This window comes from Sapajus apella, unplaced genomic scaffold (assembly GCF_009761245.1).
Source record: "Sapajus apella isolate SASKATOON/1434 unplaced genomic scaffold, GSC_monkey_1.0 scaffold38, whole genome shotgun sequence".
Taxonomy (NCBI): Eukaryota; Metazoa; Chordata; class Mammalia; order Primates; family Cebidae; genus Sapajus; species Sapajus apella.
This window is the reverse complement of record NW_022436978.1, coordinates 1,679,228-1,696,015: the sequence shown is the minus strand read 5'-3', so window position 1 is coordinate 1,696,015 and position 16,788 is coordinate 1,679,228.

The following is a 16,788-nucleotide window of genomic DNA, read 5'->3' as shown; positions in this document are numbered from 1 at the left end:
GAATTTTCCCAGAGGAGACTATCTGACTAACAGAAGCTGGGACCAAATTCATTTAGTGTGTCTCATACAACATTTAACTGAGTCAACAATGAAAAGGACTTCAAACAGCAGGATGAAGCCAACCTGCAGCCATGCCTCCAAGCATCCTTGATCCAAGTAGCTGAGCCTCTCAGACCCTACTTTAGAAAGCCATGTAGCCTAAGTTTCTGTGTTTACTCTTCCTCTTGGCTAGAGGCCTTATTTAATCCAGGAATGGCAGCATGTACTAGTGATTACACAGACTCCACGTTGGCCTGCACGGTGGAAGTCTAGGGAGATTCCCTTATCTGTAATAACCCTGAACCAGTGAGCTGAGGCTGCCCTGAATGTCTTCCACAGCCAAGGGGGTGATCACTTCAGCTAAAACCAGGGACAAATTTCATACTATTAATTAGGTGACTTTCATTATAAGGGAAAATGTCCTGAGAGTATACATGCATAGTGAGTTCAGGTAACTAAATTACTCATTTTGGAGCAATTTCAGTTGTCTGAGGGCCACATGATCCACTGGCAGTATTTCCTTAAGCACCCAGAGGTCCCTCATGACCAGCCCTAAGGTACAAGTCACCTAGGGGCCTGATACGATGGAGAGCTGGATGCCTGCATCCAACAAAGCCATAAAAGATGAAGCCCTTCCCTCCTCTGAATTCCCCAGCATATTTGGATGGGTGTGTGTGGCCTTGGGCCCATCTTGGGAAAAGGGAGACCTCCACCCCACCCCTAAAAAACTTCCTCCTTAAAGGAGCTCAGGTTAAGGTAGAGGGAAACAGAGGGATGGATTTTCTAAGTATGACATGAAAGGGTGAAACTCTAAAGAAAAATATTGAGACATCTAACATTATGATGTTTTTTGAATATCCCAACTTGTGAATACCAAAAATGAAATGGATTTCAATTTAAAAGCAAGTAGAAAGTCACACCAAAAATTTGAAATATTTTAATATATCCCTTTTTATATTATATAATGAACTTAATAGACTATGCTTGTACTGATCAATAAAACAATAATCAATGATCCAATATGTAAAGAAGCAATAACTATAAATCTGCAAAATCACAACAACGGTGATATGAGCAATAAAATAGTAAATTTTAATATTTATGAATTATATAAGGCACAATAAGAGAATTTGAATTTTTAAAAACAAAACTGACAAAGATTTTTAGAGATCATTGAACCCGTATGTTATTAGACAGTTGTTCAATGAGTATTCACTTCCTCACTCTCTATCTCCGTGGGAGGCCGGGCTTGGCCCCATGACCTGTTCTAGCAAACAGAACATGAGCAAGAATAACTGGTTAGTTCTGAGCAGAGGGCTCAAGGGACATTGTGAGATTCTAGTTGCCCTTCTGGAAACTTCTGACCTCTGTGACGGAAGCACATGCTCTAGGTAGCTGCCCCTCTCCATCCTTGGCTGCAGGGAGTGGCGTTGCCGAGCAGATCTGAACTCAGCCTGCAGCGTAAAGCAAGCTGCCCCAGCAGACCCAGGACCCGCAGCCTGAGGCAGAGCTGCCCAACCAACCCTGGAACACTGAAGTAGGGAAAAAGAGTTGATTGTGTATGCCATTGAGATTTGCGGGTCAGGGATTATTATGCAACGAAAGGCTGACTAAGGGGCAAATTGGTACCTAGAAGTGACTATTCCATAACACAAGCCTAAGATAGGTAGCAGCAGTTTAGGTATCAAACAGTACTAGAAAACATAATAGGCTGGTAAAATGGTGATAAAACTGTTACAGAAAGCTAGAGAAAAATGGCCGATGTCATCGCTAGGAAAAGACAAAACTCTGTTCAATTGTTGTCTGTGATAATCTGGAAGGCTGAACGTGTCTTGTGTGTTCACAGCTCTATGTCTGGCATCAGACTTTGCTCAAAGCAGATATTCAAAAACCAAGGGAATGGCTCAAATATTTTGAGCTGAGATGAGCTTAGGAAAGAGGCCAAAGATCTCTTAGAGAAAAATAACTGAATTTCCCTGTTCACCTTAGTGGTGGTGTACGGACTTTTCAATATCCATCTCCAGCTGGGTGTGGTGGCTCACACCTGTAATCCTAGCACTTCAGGAGGCGGAGGTAGGTGGATCGCCTAAGGTCAGGAGTTCGAGACCAGCCTGGCCAACATGGTGAAACCCTGTCTCTACTAAAAATACAAAAATTAGCTGGGTATGGTGGCGGGTGCCTGTAATTCCGGCTACTCGGGTGGCTGGAGCAGGAAAATCGCTTGAACCAGGAGATGAAAGTTGCAGTGAGCCAAGATTATGCCATTGCACTCCATCCTGGGTGACAGAGCAAGACTCTGTCCCAAAAAAAAAAACAAAAACAAAAAAACTGCATCTCCTGAATGGTGAATGCCAGCCACTTGATCAGGCTTGACTCATGACTGATGCTGAAACGTGTGACAGGAATCCCTGCAGGGCTCCGCAGGGCATGTCAGGACTGCCTGGGATACGGTAGCACGACGCAGCTTAACCAAAATGTAGGGCTTGCCTGGACGAGGTGGTGATGGGAGCTCTCTGCCGATCCTGGAGACTAGAAGTCTCTGGCCCTGACCCCTCATGCAGGCTGCGCCAGTGCTCAGTTGCCAACTTATTTCATGTGTTTCCTCATTTCATGTACCATTGGAGGAAGAATGCCATCTCAGGCTATTTCTGAATATTGCTGCTCGTAGAACTTTCTGAAAATTAAGGTCCTTGGAGCTACAATGAGTTGATTTTCAAACTTACGTTAAGTTCGCGTTTTCACCTAGACACAGGTTCTCAGCTGCAAAACCCAGGGAAAAAACAGCCCCCTTGGTTTCCCAGGAGTTTCAGCAGAAAAGGAAAACAAGAGGGAGGCCACAAGCCTCCCAGGTCCATAACAAAGGCTTACAGGGACATCTTAAGAGCTATAATATCTATAAACGTCAGCTCTGTGCTCCCAGTACTGCCCTCTTCTGGAATGGGCCTGATTCAAATCCTGTTTTGTTTCCACTGACATTTGCAGAGAGTGGACGATTGGCAGAACGCTGTGCTTGCTGGTCCCTACCCTGCTGTGCCTCGGTTACCACGTATTTAGGGCGTCGATTGTGCTTCTGGGAGGCAATGCCAGAGGTGGAGTTTTTGCTCTGTCACCCAGGCTGGAGTGCAGTGGCATGATCTCAGCCCACTGCAACCTCTGCCTCCCGGGTTCAAGCGATTCTCCTGCCTCAGCCTCCCATGTAGCTGGGATTACAGGCATGCACCACCACGCCTGAGTAATTTTCGTATTTTTAGTAGAGACAGGATCTCACTCACCATGTTGGCCAGGATGGTCTTGAGCTCCGAACCTCAGGTGATCCACCTGCTTTGGCTTCCCAAAGTGCTGGGATTACAGGTGTGAACCACCACACCCGGCCTTAAACAGAGGAATTTTTAATCACATGAAGCTGAATAAAAATCTGTGTCACTTGCCCAGTGATTTATCCAAGTGTAGAGAAAGGGCTGCTACACAGGGAAGTTAAAGGGAAGTTAAAGGGGATGGGGAAAGTTGTTGTTTCAGTTTTACATAAATGAGGACATTCTATTCATTAGAATAAAAACTAATTCATGCATTAATTTTCTAGTTTCATAATAAAATGGTCAGTGTTCCCAAGTGACCAGGATTATAATCCCTGGAGAGAGGCCATTTGACCTTAGCTCCATGACTACAAGTTAATAAACTTGATCCCTCCTAAGCCAATTCATGTTTCCTGTGGGGATATTAGTCCCTAGGGTTAGGATATTGTGAAGATTAAATTAAATGAGACAGTTTCCATAAAGTGCTACATTCAGTTCCTGGCACGTAGGAAACTTTTAATAAAGCCTTGTCATCGTTGCTATTGCTGTTGTTACTCTCTAATTACCGTCATCATCAATAACAGAATTAAATACTGTGCATCTCTCAGTACCATCTGGGACATTTTACATTGTACAAGAATTAGCTGAAATTGTGGGGTGTGGTCGCTCACACCTGTAATCCCAGCACTTTGGGAGGCCAAGGCAGGAGGATCACTTGAACCTGGGAGGTGGAGGTTTCGGTGAGCCGAGAGCATGCCGTTGCACTCCAGCCTGGGCGACAGAGCAAGAGAGCAAGACTCCGTCTCAAAAATAAAAAAGCATTAGCTGAAATTTATCTGTAAAATCACGCGGAACAAATATTTAAAATTTAGTTTCTCAAAAACCCCCTTGATTTCTTCAATAAGAAAGGGGCTATTTTATTTATTGATTTATTTTGACAGTGGGTCTCACTCTGTCGCCCAGGCTGGAATGCAGCAGTACAATCACAGCTCACTGCAGCCTCAACCTCCCAGTCTTAAGCAATCCTCCCCCCTCAGCCTCCCAATTAACTAGGACTACAAGCAGGTACTGTCACATCTGGCTAATTTTTTGTATTTTTTTGTAGAGACGGGGTTTTGCTTTGTCGCCCAGGCTAGTCTTGATCTCTTGGGTTCAAGTGATCTTCCTTCTTCTGCCTCTCAAAATGCTGGGCTTACTGGAGTGAGCCACCACACCCAGCCCAGGCTACTATTTTTTTTTTTTCTTTTATCCCTTTCATTCGCAAAGGAGGTGAGCAGACTACTTTATTTTTAAAATGTCCATGGTTTGTTAGCCTTTCTAATTGAACAGTGAAATTATCACCACAAGCCGGGCGCGGTGGCTCAAGCCTGTAATCCCAGCACTTTGGGAGGCCGAGGCGGGTGGATCACGAGGTCAAGAGATCGAGACCATCCTGGTCAACACGGTGAAACCCTGTCTCTACTAAAAATACAAAAACTTAGCTGGGCATGGTGGCGCGTCCCTGTAATCCCAGCTGCTCAGGAGGCTGAGGCAGGAGAATTGCTTGAACCCAGGAGGCGGAGGTTGCGGTGAGCCGAGGTCGCACCATTGCACTCCAGCCTGGGTAACAAGAGAGAAACTCCGTCCCCCCAAAAAAAAAAAAAAAAGAAATTATCACCACATTTAATTCATGAATTTGCCACTGAATCTAACTCTTCAGTACTCGCTTATTCTCTGACATGCTTACCACCAATTTATGTCAATATTTTAGCTATTCCATAAACTAAGAATCGATTTCAACAATTAAGAAAGCAATTTAGGATGGCTTCACATACTGAGATTGAAAGACTCATCATTAACTCAAACCCAGCGTCGATAAACATTACCTTTATTTTACTTTTTTTTTTTTTAAGCAGTCTCACTTTGTTGCCCAGTCTGGAGTGCAGTGGTGTGATCTTGGTTCACTGCAATCTCCACCTCCTGGGTTCAAGTGATCCTCCTGTGTCAGCCTCCCAAGTAGCTGGGATTACAGGCATGTGCCACCACACCTGGCTAATTTTTCTATTTTTAGTAGAGAAGGGTTTTCATCATGTTGGCCAGACTGGTCTCGAACTCCTGACCTCAGGTGATCCATCCACCTCAGCCTCCCAAAGTGCTGGGATTACAGGCATGAGCCACCACTCCCAGCCTTAACTTTATTTTAAATCACAGCACAGAGAGCAAACTTGGGACTTTCCTGAGCCTGGGTATCCCGTTCACATTAGGACCTTATCCGATACCACCAAAGGTCATTACCGCTGGCCAGCATTATGATTCACTAATTGAGTTGTCTGTGCTGTAATCTCCAAAACTGTGCCCCTGGAGACAATCCCTTCAGTTGTGCCCTAAGAGATAACCCTGAAGCCCTGGACAGACACTTCCAATGCCATATCCTCCATGCAGGAGGACATACAAACAGTACATGCAGGTTCTGGCCTTTCTATTTGCCATTGAGGAGAGCAACAGAAACTCCCTTCTGCTACCCAACATGCCTTGTTTGTCTACACAGAGTAGTCCACAGAGATAAAAATCCGTGATGAGTGCCCTGGTATGGTTGTCAGGATGGGATTAGTCCACCCCCGAGTTTACTTGGGAGAAGCAGAACAAGGCCATGGCTGTCAGTACAGGAGTCACTCCAGCATTTTCTTCCCAGGTGGGAACACCGTTGGAACTCTCCAATTCCCACAGGTGAAGAAGAAGGTGGAGTGTCGAGGGACAGAGATTTTATGTTAGCTCAGGCCCATCGAGAAGTAGATACCAAGACATGGCAAGAAATATATTGGGCAGGGAGCAGGAAAAGGTGGGGAAGACCACAGTGCAGCTCTGACATCTGAGGCGGGGTGAGGGAAGCAGGAGGTTTGGGGAAGAAGTCTCCCCAGTTGCAGGGCAGTTCCAAGAAACATTCATCCAGGCTGATGAGCCAAAGCCACTGACCCGAGGAGCCCATGTCTTGCCAGAATGGGCCTGCCTTGCTCAATCGTTGCTGGTGCAGTCCATGGGAAGCATGGCCCTGGCGTGAACATGGTGGTGGACTCTGAAGAGAAGCAGCTGGCACTTTCAACTATGCCCTACACAGCAGGAGATCTGAGCAGCACATTTTCAGGGCTGGCACAGCCCACTCCTTGGGCCACATGGATCTGATTCTCCATGCAGGTTTGGAAGCAGCTCCCCTACAGCTGCCATGAGCCTTTCTTCCTGAGTAGCACCTCAGAAGAGGGAGGTTGGCAGGATAAACTAGAGGCCCTGCTGCCTCTGTGTACTGGCTCTCATCTGCCCCCTCCTCCACTATTCATCCCAAATTCCCTTCACTCTTAACTACCACCTCAACTGGCAGCGGTGGCTTCCTGGTGAAATGAACAAGTCCTGCATTCCTGAGGGGCCCGAGCCCTTCGTAATGCCATTTTCCCCAGCTGGTCCTATTGCATGATTCCATCCAGTGACAATGAGCAAGGAAGCACCAGGAGCTTTCCAAGGGAATCACTTGGTTTCCAGATTTTCCTCCCCGTCCCCATCATGTAAAAGGAACCCAACCTCCTCCTACTGATCAGGGTCATATACATCTAATAAGATGGCGGCTTCTCTCACCTACTGGTTTCTGTACTCAAGGAGCTCAAAGTTCCCTGGTGGTAGCCTTAGCTTGCAATTTAATGATACCCTCTTGTATCCTCTGTCAATGGCAAACTTTATTTAAAAATCAGAAACTTCAAACTTTCAGAGCCACGTGGTGCAAGAATGGGAAGCACAAAATCCCCCAGTGAATCGCAAAGCCCACTGTGAAGTGCACATGTGAGGGATCTAGGTCGCAGGTTCCTTATGAGAACCTAATGCTTGATGATCTGTCACTGTCTCCCATCACCCTTTGATAGGACTGTCTCTAGTTGCAGGAAAACAAGCTCAGGGCTCCTACTGACTCTACATTATGAAGAGTTGTATAATTATTTCATTATATATTACAATGTAATAATAATAGAAATAAAATGCACAATAAATGTAACAAGCTTGAATCATCCCGAAACCATCCGCCCGCCTCCAGTCTGTGGAAAAATTGTTCCACAAAACCGGTCTCTAGTGTCAAAAAGGTTGGAGACCACTGTTTTAGAAGATTCGTATGGAAGGATTATAGATTAGAAGGTTTAATCAATGCCAGGATTGTGGCTGGAGAGGAGGGTAGGCGTCCATTCCAGAAGGTGTCTTTCGTGTTGTGCCAACCAGTGGACTGAGAAGCAGGTTACTAGGAGGTTGCTCTGTGATTCGTGGAGGGAATCCACACTAACCACAGGAAACCACCCACGACATCATGTATAAGACAGAAGGAAGGAGAAACTGAACAAGGGAGTGTAGCAGAACTGCACAGGAGGCAGTGCAGGGAAGAATTACGTACATAGTTGAACCAATGGGATTAAGAACTACATGTTGGATTTTTTTTTTTTTTTGGTGGACACAGGGTCTCACTATGTTGCCCCAGCTGGAGTGCAGTGCCACAAAGAAGGCTCACTGCAGCCTCAACCTCTTGGGCTCAAGTAATCCTCTCACCTCAGCCTCCTGAGTAGACTACAGGTACATGCCACATGCCCAGCTAATTTTTAAAATGCTTATAGAGGCAGGGCCTCACTATGTTACCGAGGCTGGTTTCAGACTCCTGAGTTCAAGTGATCCTCCACCTTGGCCTCTCGAACTGCTGGGAGCCACCACACCCAGCTTACTGGGCATTCTCTTATGCCCAGCCTTAGCAAGACGTCTGCCTCACAGCACACACTCAATGACTAGCACCAAGTGAACTTAGTCCAGCCGCACCTTGAGCTCTGCCCAGCAGCCTATCAGTATTTGACTTTACTAAACATTTCATTTAAAAAATGCCCTGAAGCTGGGCGCGATAGCTCATGCCTGTAATCCCAGCACTTTGGGAGGCCGAGGCAGGCGGATCACCTGAGGTCAGGGGTTCAAGAATAGCCTGGCCAACATGGCGAAACCCCGTCTCTACCAAAAGTACAAAAATTAGCTGAGCGTGGTGGTGCACACCTGTAATCCCAGCTACTTGGGAGGCTGAGGCAGGAGAATCACTTGAGCCCAGGAGGCAGAGGTTGCAGTGAGCCATGATTGAGCCACTGTACTTCAGCCTGGACAACAGAGTGAGATTCCAAAAAAAAAAAACGCTCTGCATGCCTGCCTCTAACCAAAAATAAATACTCATTGCAGAGTTATTTTACTGTGGAAAAATGACTCATCTGCTTGACATTGCTCTTTCACTAAAGGGCCTTCTGTGGTTTCACCTTTGCAATTTAAAACTTATAGTGAAATTAAATTATGTTACTTATTGTGGCTGTGAACCATCTTAAACTATCATTAATCACAAAGACAGATGATACCAAGGAATGATTTCAATGCTGCATCTGCAAGCAGTGGAAAAGTGCAAGCTGGAATCAGTCTCTGCCGAGGTGCAGCCCCCAAGAGACGGCAGCATCTGTGTAGAAACCAAACACATGCCTTTTTTTCCTCTGTGTTTATAGAACTGTCTTCTGCTTATGGTCATTGATTCTGGATTTCAGAGCTCCAGTGGCGCAATCGGTAAGCGCGCGGTACTTACGTGATTCTGGATTTCCACGTACACAAGTATATGAAGTTTCCCATTTTAGTAAATTCCCCATTTTAAGTAAAAGTATAGAAAAACTCTAAAAGTTAAATGATGAATAGTGGATTTGGCAAGGACTGTTCTGTTTACCTAGTACTGCACACTTTACCTAGTACTGCACAGTTTACCTAGTACTGCGCTGTTTACCTAGTACTGCGCTGTTTACCCAGTGCCATTGTTTTGGGATGGCACTAAAAAGCCATCCCAAAACCGTGGCTTGAAACAATAACCAGTGTTTATTTTGGAATCTGGGGCTGACTGGACTGCCAGGCAGCTGTTGCCTGGGGGCATCTCTAAGGTCCCAGTCTGTGGAGGCTGCAGTCACACACAAGTGTCCTCACTCACACGCCCAGTGTCTGGGCTGGTAAGACTCCAGGGGCTGAATGCTGGATAGGCTGGGTCTACTGGGTCTCTCTGTTTGTGGTGCCCCCACAGAGCAGCTCAGGGCTGCCAGACTGCTCGCATGATGGTTAAAGGCTCCCAGAGCAAGAATCCCAGGAGAAGCAGCAGGACCTGTGTGGCTTTCTCTAAGCAGCCTCAGAAGGCACTTGGCTCCCTCCTGCTGCAATCATCAAGGGTGTGGTTTAAGGGCATGGCCTCTGCATCTTGATGGGGAAAGTGTGGAAGAATTGGTGGATGTGTTTGACAGCCACCACCAAAGCAGAAAGAAAACTACTGAGAGGCTGAACGTTAAGGGATATGGGGAAATGCCTCTGCAGGTGTTGAAAGCCTTTCTCACGTGGGGTTTGCCTGATCTTCCCACGACTCATTTCCCAGCTCTCTGCATTCTGCAAAGCCAGGACTGTCTACCTCTGGGCCTTTGTCCCTGCCTTTCCCTCTACCCCGCAAGCCATCCCCCCATCCGGCAAATTCATTCTTCAAGATCCAGTTCCATGGTGCCATCTGCCAAGACAGAGCCACGCGTCTGCCCTCCTGCCATGACCACACAGACTAGGCACATTTTCCAGGTTCTTTCTCCAGCAGGACCGGGCACACAGGAAACCAATGACCACTCCCTTCACCAAGGTCACCTTTCCTCGGAGGCACTGGCAAGACTCGTTGTGGAAGCACAGGTTGATTTCAGCTCGCCTGCTGTCACCCATTCTTGTCCCTGGGGATGCCTTGGCCAAACCTGAAAGAAATGCAGGAACTAGTGATGCATGGTCCTGTGCTAGTGCCTGAGACAGGCCAGGGGCCTCCTGCAGCCGCTTGTCGGCACTGCCCAGAGGATGCACAGGTGCATGGGTGCACCTGCTTGCTCGTATGTCCCCTTCACTTCTCATAGTGGGCCTGGTTTTGCTCGATGACAGCAGGGTACAGAAGGTCGCTCCTGTTTGAAACAGGGGTTCCCTGAGGTCAAGGTGTCTCCCATGTGCCTGTTAGCCCCTTTATCTCTCCTCCGCTGCTCTCTGCAACCCTTAGAAGGGTCCACCCACATTTCCCATGACAATCAAAGCAATTGTGTGAGACAGAAGAGCTTGCCTCTGAAGGCGGGCCTTGGAAATAACCCCTTATTGATGATCTTTACCTCTTCCTCATGGTCCTGTGTGGACCAGGCCACACAGACCCAGAGCCCTTACTGCATCAGGCTCCACTGCCCCAGCTCCAGGCTGCCACCCTCTGGGCTCCAGCAGCTGGGGGTGCAGAGAGCAACTGGCTCCTCGGAACTCAGAGGAAATACCTCAATGCTACCCTGGGCAGCTCGGCCATGCAGGTCCTTTCAAGCCTTCAGAGCAGGGAAAGAAGTCACTGTCTCCAGAGCAGACAGTGGGCAGGGCACACCTGTCCCAGCTGTCAGCAGCCTCCACCCAAGGGCACCCCATGCACTGTGGTCAGCTCTGTCTTCACACTCCCTGGCATGGGCTGCAGCCCTGCTCTGGGCCCCAGGAACCGAGAAACACAGCCAAACCCCAAGGGGCACAAGGTCACATGGCCTTGCAGCTCGGCCCCCCATTGCCCAGGCTGTGACTTCCCAACTCCTCTTCCTTCCCTCCAGGAAAAGCCACATGTTCTACCCACCCTTGCCTGCACCTCCCTCCATCCCTGGGTCCAGAACTGCTGGTGGGGCAGTGCTGAGGGATTTCCCACTGAGCAGACCTCAGGTGTGGACTTGAGGAGAGAGGTGATGCTTCAGATCCTCCTTGCTCACTTCTCAGCTTGGTGCTGGGGCACACAACCTGAAAACCCATCTGAGTCTCCATGAGTGTTGCCCTTCGCTTCTCCAACCCCAGCACCAAGGGGCCCAGTGGGTCTTATTCCTTTTGGAAATTTTGCTGCGGGGTGGTTTGGAGTCCTTTTCATTCTCTTCCCTGCCCTCTATATGGATGTGTGTACCGGTTTCTGTTTGGAGCAGGGTCTTTGAGGGACAGCATCATGGCTCCCCAGCCTCCAGGCTGTCATCAATAGTGTTCTGGGCAGGGCACAGTGGCTCATGCCTATAATCCCAGCACTTTGGGAGGCCGAAGCGGGCAGATCACTTGAGGTCAGGAGTTCAAGATCAGCCTGGACAACATGGTGAAATGCTGTCTTTACTAAAAATACAAAACTTACCCAGGTGTGGTGGCACGCACCTATAATCCCAATTACTTGGGAGGCTGAGACAGGAGAATCACTTGAATCCAGGAGGTGGAGGTTGCAGTGAGCCAAGACTGCGCCATTGCACTCCAACCTGAGTGACAGAGCAAGACTCTCTCTCAAAAGAAAAAAAAAAAAAACAGTGTTCTGAATTATCCAAGGCCTGTCCTGGAGTTAAACTGAACCCTTCCCTCTAACCCCTCAACTAGCGCCACACTGAAGAGTGACAGCTGCCTTGACTACCCCACTGTTCCGTTCATTAGACTAGATTGGATGGGACGGGGAGGGCGTCCAAGGTGCTGGGGAGCTGCAACCTCATTCTTGTCATTCATTCACTTAATGGACCTTGCATAGAGCAAAGTACAAGGTCCTGGGGATGAAGTAGTGGCCAAGACAGAGGAGGCCTCTCCCTGCCCTCCCCAGGCACCCTGTCCAGCAAGGAGCGGGGATTTAGCCAGGAGATGGTGTCAGTGAGGACAAAACATGCACAGTGACAGGGGCAGGGAGAGGGCAGAGGCGGCAAACCGCTGTCAGGGAAGCCTCTTGTGGGAAGCACTATTTAGCCTGGAACCTGAGGGACAAGAATGAGCCTGCTCTGGGGACAGTGAGGGCCAGGCAGAGGACACCAGTGCAGGGCCATGAGGTGGGAGAGGTTCAGGGACTCCAGGAACATGAACACAGGTGGCAGGAGTGACGAGAACACAGAGAGCAAAGAGGGTAGGAGTCATAAGGGGCTGGCAGAGGGATTCCAGGGCGACCCCAGGGACCGGTCCTGTGAGTCAAGAGAAAGAGGCAGATGCATTCAAGGCACTGAGAAGCCGTGGAGGGGTGTGAGCGAGGCTGATTTCATGAAGCTGCCTCTGGCTGCCGTGTTGACACCTGGCTGGGATGGGTGCGGGAAGGCAGCAGGAAGACCAGGGAGGAGGTTGGGGCGGGAGGCGTCCAGCTGGGAGGGGACCAGGGCCTGGAGAAGGGTGTGCATTGGCATGGAGAGAAGTGGATGTGCCCAAGACCCACGCTGCCTTCAGGCTGACAGAGGTGCTGATGGAACAGAGGCGGGGACGCAGAGGGAGGAATCCCAAATCAGAGTGCTCAGCACTGAGGGCACACTCTCAGTCAGGGATGAAAGGAAGCTGTGCTCTGAAGGTGCGTGAGGGAGGGGTGTCAGATCTCTGTTGGGAGACTCGTGGAGAATGGGCTGTTAATCTGCTCCCTGAGAAGCCTGCGCATACCCATGCAGGCCACACAAGCAAGGCCCCACGGCAGTCCAAACTGCGCCTCAGCTGAATGCCCTACAATTCCTCCTGGAGCCAGGGAAGCTACGACTTGGGTGAAGCCACTGCGAGGCCTTTCTCAGCTGCAGGCTACAAAATTGCTTGGCTGTAGTATGGGGACAGCTCCTAACTGGCTGAGTGACCCTCTGCACACACTGTCATCCGACCCCTCCGGGTCAGATTCAGAACGTGGGACGAGGGACGAAGGGAGCTGACCTGCCCATCTTGCTTCTGCTGTTCTTGTGAATGATAAACTGTCTGAATCCACGTGGGCTCATTGTCTCGTCCCTGGCTGGATGCGTGGAAGTACGCCAGCTCCAGCAGCTGCGGTCATGTAGACACCACATTGTTGCTTGTAAATTGCTTCACAGTTTGACAAATTGGTCCCAAACGTGGGGCCAGTAAGGGTACAATGCCTTTCTGCAGAGAAGACAGAAGAGGCCCACGTGGCTGACCAAAGAAGGGAGGTGGAAGACCCCAGGTCACCCAGGGATGGTGACAGGAGGGAACAGGGTGCCCCTCTGTCCCACCTGCTGAGGAATGTTTGCAGGCTGAGGAGCAAGAAGTAGAATTGAAACCAGTTACCCAAATGCTGCCCCTCCTGATGTCCAGAGAGTCCTTGGGCTCAGGGAGATTTAAAAAAAGAAAAAGAAAAAAAAAAAAAAAAGCCAGGCGCGGTGGCTTGTGCCTATAATCCCAGCACTTTGGGAGTTGGGAAGATCACCTGAGGTCAGAAGTTCAAGACCAGCCTGGCCAACGTAGTGAAACTCCGTCTCTAAAAATATAAAAATTAGCCAGGCATGGTGACGGGCACCTGTAATCCCAGCTACTCCGGAGGCTGAGGCAGGAGAATCGCTTGAATCCAGGAAGCAAAGGTCTCAGTGAGCTGAGATCGTGCCACTGTGCTCCAGCCTAGGCAACAGCAGTGAAACCCCATCTCAAAAAATAAATAAATAAAAATAGACAGGATGAAATAGTGGGGGAGGCTGGGTCAGGGGCCCTGTAGGAGCGAGCAGCTCTGCGCATCAGCCGAGGCCATGGCTCCTGGCTGCAAGGTCTGCTCCCAGCAGGGAAGGGCCACAGTTAGAACCGTGACCAGGGTTCAAGGGCACATCTGGGAGCCCACCAGTCTTCGCCTGCCCAGCCACGGGATGGCAGTAAAGCAGCAGAGAATGGAAGAGAGCAGGGGTCATAGCACTAAGGAGCTGGAGAGAAGAGGCACCCAAGGAAGCCATCCTGCAGCCATGCTGACTGCCCTCCCCACCGTCCAATTCATCCTGAAGAGCCCTGAAAATTATGAGTGTGTGTGGCAGGCAATTATTCAGCCCAGAACCCGTTGCAGCAGGATGCCGGCAGTCAGCAGAGGTGATCCTGGTGTTCTGAGTACCGCAGTCACCTGACAGACACGGCCCAGCACACCCCCTTGAGTGGCAGTTGCTGGCTTGCAGCTGGGTATAGGTGGACACTGAGAGACCATCTCCCCATGCATGGTTCCTCCCAGGCAGCCCCCATAGGGTGGGCCTGGAGGAAAGATGCCAACACAGTGAACACCGCCCAGCAGACATGTGTCACCAAATGACAGGGGGACAGTCAAGAACGGAGGAAGCCAGGCATCAGTGGAATCTCCCACCTGCATGAAAAAGTGGCCAGTCACCCGCCAGGCGTAGCTACCCCAGACCTGGGGTCTGCACCAGCACCTCAGGCTCCTTGGGGACTTCACCACAGCACAGGCCCTGAGGAGGCCTGGGCCTGAGTCACAGGCAGACCAGCCAAACTACAGCACCAACAGAAAAGACTGATGACAGCCGCGTATGAAGAAAGAAGTCTTCGCATGGCGCAGGTGCAGGCTGTGGTGCTTGCCCTGGAAACCGCCGCCTCCAAAATGCACCTCGTTACATTCTCACTAGCTGGCAGCCAGTAGCCAGTGGGCTGACCATGTGGTCTGGCACTTGACAGTGGAACAACTGGATGTCCGCTCCCAACCCCGGTAGGAGCAAACATTAGGCCGCAGGTCGCACAGGGCCCATGGCCTCTGAAAACCCGTGGAACAGGACCCCTTGGCAGTGAATGTCAGTGAAGCCAACAAGCTGACCTATTCTGCATAGTCCGGGTAAGGATCCAGCCACCCGGATACCCCATCACACGGGGCCTGGCCATCCGTCTATAGCTCAGGACTAGGGCCCACATCAGAGCCTGGTGAGGCCAGCACACCGGGCCAAGCCAGCCTGCAAGTGTACCAGCTCCAGTCACACGACAAAGTGACTCCAGCGCACACAGTGATCTGTGCACTCCAGTATGCTGACCTGGCCAGTCCTGCCCGACAGACTCCGCGGACCTCCTCCCCTCCTGCCAGGAGCACCTCGGGGTGCTGACGACAGTAGATGCCTTTCTTGGGTATGACACAGCAGTTCCCCTCGCGGGGAGTGTGCGCCCTGCTGCTTGAGAATTCCTCAACGCGCTGCTGCATATCTCAGCTCCTGGAACACATCCAGTCACAGCCAAGAGAACCAGCAATAGGCAGCTCCCTGGGGGCTGTGTGACAGTTCATGTCCCCTACCACCCACAGACAGCAAGTGCCATTAAAAGATGAAATGAACTGACAAACTTGAAGAGATAAGTAGACTCTTAATTGTGGCAATTCTCCAGGAAAGTGTCACTCATTTAAATAAAATATTTAGTCATGACGTAAGGAAGGGGAATGAGAAAAGACCCACACCAGCTGTGAGAGACCCTGCCACATAATTAACCCTTCTTACTCTCCCCTGCCCACCTCCGTTCCTGCATGGGGGGAACCCGCTACTGGAACCCATGGGCTGCAAGGCAGGGGTTGGAGTGGGAGAAGCTTACCCGGTCACTCTCACCTCCTGGCTCTGCGGGCGGGCGCTGGGCAGTTGTGGATATTAATGATAATTATCACGATCATTATCCCACATCTGGGATGGTGGTACGTAGTAATCACCTCCAGCTGGACAGGGTGGGTTAGGAGCGGTGAGGATTTCTATAAGGGGAGCAACCCCGCTGGAGGGGAAGGAACGCCTTAGGCTCCTGGAGGCAGAGATAGGCCAGACCATTAGCGTCTTTTGGCTCTCGTATGCAGGACACCTGGCCCACCTGTCCTTTAAGAATGCTGAGGTCACCATGTCCCAGACCATCACCACTGCCCTCAGTCTAACTCCTAGACACCCGTTCTCTCAAGAGAGCCTCAACTGAGGACTGTTGACTTTAGAGGCAAGACAGCCTCCACCAAAGCAATGAAACATGATCGATTTCCCAGACACTGATGAGTCTTCCCTTAGCCTCTTCTTATTATTGTTAATACACCACTGCCAAAGCAAATAAACAAACAAAACAAACACTCTCTTGTGCCCTTCTCACAGATCGTAGCTGCTGCTCTGAATTTAATGGGGCGCTGGACCTCTCATCCCCTACCTGACCCTGACCACTAGACCACACCTGCCTCGTCCCCACCTCTTCCCAAATACTCAGCCAGGGGCATATGTGAAGATCACTTTGGGAGAGACTCGCCTGTCTTGAAGCAGTTTCTGCCAGGGAAGAGAACAGGGACAGGTGGCCAAACACTTGGGCTCCAGCTCCGCAGCTGGTAGTGCCAGCGCCGTGCAGTCACCGAGCTGGCACCTGGGCTCTGGTGTGAGACCGTGTGGGTCCAGTCCCCCATAGTTACTCACCCCCTCTTTATCAAGGGCAGAGCATGTGCTTCTGCTTGCCCTTGAGCACCTTGGTTTCCTGGGTTTGATTCCCGGGGCTTTGGTTGCAAGGAAGTTGAGATAAAGGCCATAAGGTGCTTAGCCGCACCTGCTGCCCTCTTCAACACGTCCAGAGCCCAAGCTGTGTCTCTTGCCTGCCCTTCGCAGCAGGGGTGCTCCTGATGGCAGAACAGGGGTGTCTGGGCAGCTCCTTTGCTTACAGACAACAGGACCCAGTTAGGGAAAGGACTTGGCCA